This window comes from Oculina patagonica, chromosome 13, assembly GCF_052425735.1.
Source record: "Oculina patagonica isolate OP01 chromosome 13, crgOcupat, whole genome shotgun sequence".
Taxonomy (NCBI): domain Eukaryota; kingdom Metazoa; phylum Cnidaria; class Anthozoa; order Scleractinia; family Oculinidae; genus Oculina; species Oculina patagonica.
Window position 1 is genome coordinate 7,287,497 of NC_135770.1, and position 6,309 is coordinate 7,293,805.

Consider the following 6,309-nt stretch of genomic DNA (forward strand, 5'->3'; position numbering starts at 1 on the left):
AAGTTCTCATGGATCAGAATGTAAGGATTTTTATATTAACAAGACGGATATTTGCGTGAACTCGGGCTGATATTTTTAGAACAATTTGACACTTATTGTTTATGTCGTTTTACCGCTCCTTTGTCGTGGGAAAGTATGAATTACTGAAATAACGTGTCTGAAGAAGAATCCGTGAGAGATTGGTAATAGTCATTCATGTTGTCACGGATACGTCACTAAATATTTGTTCAATATTTCTCGACACGTTTTCAAACGTTTCTAATTGGTAATGTGCATTCGTGACGTAGCCGTTACGTCGTTAATTCTTCATTAAACTGAGATTTACGGAGAACGTAGAAAAATAACAAAGCTGAAATTTCAACTCGGGCGTTTCCTTAAAAGGCCGAGTAAAAATATTATTTCTGGGTAAAGTTCTTAACCTGCAAAACTAAATTACTACGTGAACCCTAGGCCTACTCTCGTGCCCAGAGAAAATCTGAGTACGAGAAATTAAAGTGAGGTCTTATTATAAGCGCGCGCAAATTAAATAACAATATAATAGTCCGGCGGCTTAGCTCGAAATTTTAGTTGAATTGTGTACTTTTTGATACAAGCATGAAACTTGGCGCAATGAAAGTGTTCACCAACAGAAGTTTTTTCAGATATAGTGCCAAGTCCGAAAACCACTAGTTACCATGGAAACCGTAATTTATTAAAATCAATGAAATTTCGTGAAATATATGTTTGTCTATCAACGTTTTTGATCTCAAAATTTACAGAAATAATTAAAAGATATTTATTTTGCAAAAATAAATGGGTTTATGTAGCTTGTTTCGTAAGTATTTCCCAGCTTCCGGTGTAATCCCTTCCAACGAATACTTCCGGTCACATTTTACGGGCTCTTACATGTACATGTAGGTCGTGCAGGCGTGGTTACATCGCCCCCTTTTCCTCATGGCCGGCTTTCAAGTAGTCAAGTCAATTTTGCTAGGTTCGAGCAATCAACTTTAATCGTTTGTATTCTTCAATCTGTGATCCATCTCTTGCAGCCTATCGAAGTAACGAGTGGCAAGGATGCTCTATTTACAAGTTAAGTATTTGATTTTTGGTTAGATTGCTAGCAATATGACATATAACTTTATAGTTTCACGGCGCCGGCTATCGAGCGACTGAGGGCCTCTCTGCCTTACTTTCTATTAGTAATTTATAGCGAACAAGCGCAATAGCTCTCTTTTATGTTTACCGTGAATTGCTGAACGTTTTTGTCGCGTAAGGCCTGTCTGTATTGCAAACGGCGTTCTTTTGGCGGTGTGTTTTTACACCGTTGTAAGCCAGCTTGCTTGCAGCATACTATATCGACAAATCTTTGATAATTGGCCTTAGTGGCTTCGTTGGTTTGTTGTCCCGTAAAGGGCCGCGTGGGGTTGCCCTTCGAAGAAATTTATTTCAAATTCAAAGACAAAACATATATAATCATGGAGAAATGCAGAAGCAATTTCTAGATGGACTTTTTATATCAAATTGTGTTGTACTGATATCGCGGGAGTGTTAACCACATTGTACACAGTATTTTGTTACAGGTTGAGTCTACTTATATTTTACGGTCATATTGCTACTGTGCACATCCCTCCACTATTCTCCCATTATTCGCCTTCTCTCACGGTAAATATTCTTACAGGGGTTAACTTATCGAACAGGTGTTGGGGACTTATGTACATGTCTATCAAATTGTATCATACAGATATTGTGAGAGTTTAATATGTTAACCACATTGTCGGCTTGCCTATACATGTACTTTGCTTGTACACTGTTCTGTGTTACATGTTGCGACTACTTATATTCTATGTTTACTACTTCTATGCTACAGACACGGTGTTGGATATTTGGGTAGAATAATTCTTAATTTTACCATGTTTATATGTCATAGTTTCTACCCCCTTTCAACTGGAGTGATTTATACTCCATTTTTGTCAGGTTTTCAAGTTGGGGTTTATTATATCCCACTTGTGCCTGTACAACATTCCACGGTGTAGAATTATCCTTTCGGCCAGGCATTGTGTTTGCATTGTCCTGTGCCATTCATGTGTTACGCACCGTTGTGTTGATAATTGTTATCACACACAATTGTTATATATCATTATTATTTTTATCATTGTGTTCCCAGGTAATGTTTGCTTAAGATCCTTAGGGCTGAGACCAACCATGGTCCAGGGGGAACTAAAGGGTAGCCAGTTTTCAGCTTAATTGCACGCTCCTCAAAATGTGTGTGTACCCAGAAGGGTTATCTTTTGTAGTGGACGAATGCTTATTTGCCCAGGAATCTATGCTGAGAAGGCCCCCCATGATACCCCTGCCCTGATGAAATACGGCTCCGTAATCCGGGAGCTGGCTTCGCAGGGAGCAGATGCTTCCACTTGAGCGGCTCTGTACTGAAGACATACCACTGTCTCTCCAGAGCCAAGCCTGAACTAGCCACAACTTTGTTTTGGTCTCCTTATTTTCGCCACACATTTGTTTGTTATGGACGTACAGTCTTTTGGCTTCACTCAGCATGGGTCATGATACTTATTCGGCGGGAGCAATACTGCTCTGTGCCATTCATGTACCAGGTTATGCTGTTGCATCATTATGTATGCCTATTACATCCTTGTGGTGTTATAGAATTTTGTGGGCCATATGTTTATGTCGTCCTATCTTGTTGTTGTGTGGTTCAGGGAGCACCTATTTTTGGCTATTGTTTCTTCAGGCATGCACGGTTTACCACTGTCCATCCAAGCTCTAAGCGGAACTTTGCGCTACTTTTTCTTGTTTACATTCACAATACGGCCTAAAAGTTTATTTTCGTTGCCAGAATTCCTCCTAAAAGAACACAAAGCTACTAAAGCAGAGTAGCCAAGAGGTGTCGATTGGTAAGCAATACACCTTCAGAAATGCCAGGACACCCACACCCTGTTGTATAGAGTCGCTTGGGTGGAGGCGTTTGTGCAGGGGCCAAAATGTTTCGCAAAATATCCAGCTATTCTGAATATCTTCCTCTAGCATAGCGCAGATCTTTTGTGCAGGGGCCAAGAGTATCTGCGTTATGTTTATCTACTATAAGGCTATAGGTGGATTTCACTGTCAAGTCGCGAACAAATAAATCCAAAACTATTGAGTCAAAAATTACAAGTAGTAGAAAACTACTATATAAACTACTTGTCCAAGTCTCAGGTCTGTACGTTATTCAAAATGCTCTAACTTAAAGACGGCAAATGATATCGAGCTAAAAGCCTTCAAAAGGATATATATTATGCACGTCTAATTGCCATTGAAGGATAAAAAGTCAGGGGTCTTGCGATTCTAGGCTTTCGAATTTTGATTACATCACGTCAAAACCAAGAATTCAAGAATGCAAAGCACAACAATATCCATTTTATCACCTGATTATTAGCTCATTAATTCAAAGAGTGGGTCACTATGTTAATCATTCCTGAAAGTGATGTTTGTTGATTACTAGGAAAGTGTAGGTACAAGTGTACAATTCTCAATGTTTAACATATCAGCATAGAAAGATACTGTAAATTTTGTCTTAAATATTTTCTGATCGGCGTATCAGGTACAATCTTATGGATTTGGGCATATTATCGTACCTCAGCTTCTGCTTGTAATGCCCTTTCCTTAAATTCCCCCTTTCGTTTGCTCTTTGTATAATAAAGATAAGGGCAGGTTCTATATTACTCTTGAACAAATCTTATAAAATCATAAAACCATCTTTGCACTGGGTAAGATATTTTTCTTTTGCTTTATAAAATCAAAATGTACCGTTACTTATTTTGGTTTATCCAAGAGGTCAAGATTAAACTACCATGACTGGAAGTAACATACTTATTCATGTGATACTGTAAGGGTAAAAACTGTTCTCATGGAGTACATATATGCTGACATTTTGGAACCTTTGATGACATTCAACGGTATCATTTGGCTGTCTTATGATATTTAGCTTTTATTTTTGGCCAACTACCCATTTGGAGGTTTTATTATTATTAGCTTTACAGGTTGCTTCAGCTCTGGACAGTGTACCTCAAGTCCATTAATGGCCTTCAACATTTTGGTACTTTTCCAAATAGACAGTTTCTCTTGCTGACCTGCAGTTATTTGCCCTGTACCTGATATTCCTCAACCCTTCAGGAAGTTGTGTACCTTGATTTTTCTGCCTCAGCAAATGCAGCTCATGAGGGTTTCTTCTAAGGAGTCCAGCCACAGAGGGCTGAACTGTCATGCAATGGCCAAGCCTGAGATAGATTTGTTGTCTTTACATGTGGTTATATAATTTCTATGTTGGAAGCATATGTGCAGGGGCCATTTGTTTCCTATTCTTGCAAATAACTTGTAATATTAGCAAAATTTGGCAGTTTATAAAGATCATAATCAGTTTATCAAACCAAGTGTGCAGGGGCCACTCGGTTAAGCATGGAAACAATTTTCTTTTAAGTGATATAATAGGGCTGAGCTGTCATGCAATGGCCAAGTCTGTGATAGAATTATGTTTAGTCTCATAATTTACCAAATCGGAAGCATTTGTGCAGGGGCCATTTGTTTCCTATTCTTGGGAAAGCTTTTAACATTAACAAAATTTGGCAGTTCATAAATGCCATAATTAGTTTATCCAACCATGTGCGCAGGGGCCACTGACTTGGTTAAAAATGGAATCAATTTTCATTTTTGTGATATAGTAGGGCTGAACTCTTATGCAATGGCCAATAATCTGAGATCTACGTGTAGTTGCTGTGTTTGGTTATATAATGTGAGCACATTTGTATTGGTATAAAGCAATTAATAGTTATTACAATTTAATATAAGTTAATGCCCTGTAGGATGGGCTAGAGCTTGAGCCTTGGTTCCTACCCAGATTTCCTGACCAATTTTTCCCTATGGGGTTTTTTGTGGCAGGTTTTTTCTGGCCTCCGTTTACTTACTAGTTATCTAGTATGTAGTTGCTCAGCTCTGTTTAGGTCAATCTTTAAAGGGCGTAAGTCAAAAGAGGCTTAGTTGAAAACCAACAATTTTTATAATTGTCACTAATCTTAGCAGTATATGTATATCACACTTGTGCAGGGGCCAAGTGTTTTTAGGCAACAGTTTACAAAACCACCTATCAGTGTGACTGACGACGTGCACAGGCCACTTGGACCGCCTCACAGGTATGGTTGGCGGTCGTCTTAAGAGTGTGCTCCCAGTTTCATGTCCTTTATTTGGGCGATGATTACAATCTTATATCATGTTAGGAAAGTAAGTCATGGGTATTAGTTTAATCCTTGGCTTAATCTTAGACTAGCAATAACATAAAAGCAGCATAACATAAAAGCATAACATAAAAGCAGCGATATACATTGTCAAAATTTTTCGGAGCAGTATTGTAACTGACTATTGTCATTCAGATTGCTAATAAGTCTAACCTGTAAGTTGTGCTTATCGAGTTATTAGGTTCATCCTTAACTACAGTTGTCCTAAGGATTTCCAGTGGCCATATTCTTTACTGTTATGTGCCAGATTTCTCTATCCCCCTTACCTACTGACAATTATGTGCTCTGGAGTTTCACAATGTTTGTGTTCTTCGTCTGTTGCTTTGGCTTCGGGTGGGGGTGCCCGCTCACTCGTACCTCATGGCGGGCTGTGGCGGGTTCTCCCTCACCTTTGCTGGGATAATAGTTTAAGGTTTCCATATTTTAAGATTTCTATCCTTGATATAAAAATAAACGGCCACACCCGTGGCCAAAATCTGCCAAATGGTAGTCTTGTCTTTCATTATCCCAGCAAACAGAGCTTCGCCAAAGCAACACATACATACTTGTTTATATGCATAGCATTTAATCTAGTAGGAACAGGATACATAAAAGATATTTATTTTGCAAAAATAAATGGGTTTATGTAGCTTGTTTCGTAAGTATTTCCCAGCTTCCGGTGTAATCCCTTCCAACGAATACTTCCGGTCACATTTTACGGGCTCTTACATGTACATGTAGGTCGTGCAGGCGTGGTTACATCGCCCCCTTTTCCTCATGGCCGGCTTTCAAGTAGTCAAGTCAATTTTCCCCTCCCGCCCCTCCCTCTGTTCTGTCGTCATTGATTTGGGTTGCGGGTTCTCCCTCACCTTTGCTGGGATAATAGTTTAAGGTTTCCATATTTTAAGATTTCTATCCTTGATATAAAAATAAACGGCCACACCCGTGGCCAAAATCTGCCAAATGGTAGTCTTGTCTTTCATTATCCCAGCAAACAGAGCTTCGCCAAAGCAACACATACATACTTGTTTATATGCATAGCATTTAATCTAGTAGGAACAGGATACAT

At 39.0% G+C, this 6,309-nt stretch overlaps 1 protein-coding gene across 1 annotated transcript in view; it reads left to right on the forward strand.

Annotated features, from left to right (window-relative positions):
• Window positions 1–6,309, forward strand: part of LOC144636909 (uncharacterized) — a 264,977-nt gene that overhangs the window by 139,654 nt on the left and 119,014 nt on the right. The gene's annotated exons all lie outside the window — the stretch shown is intronic.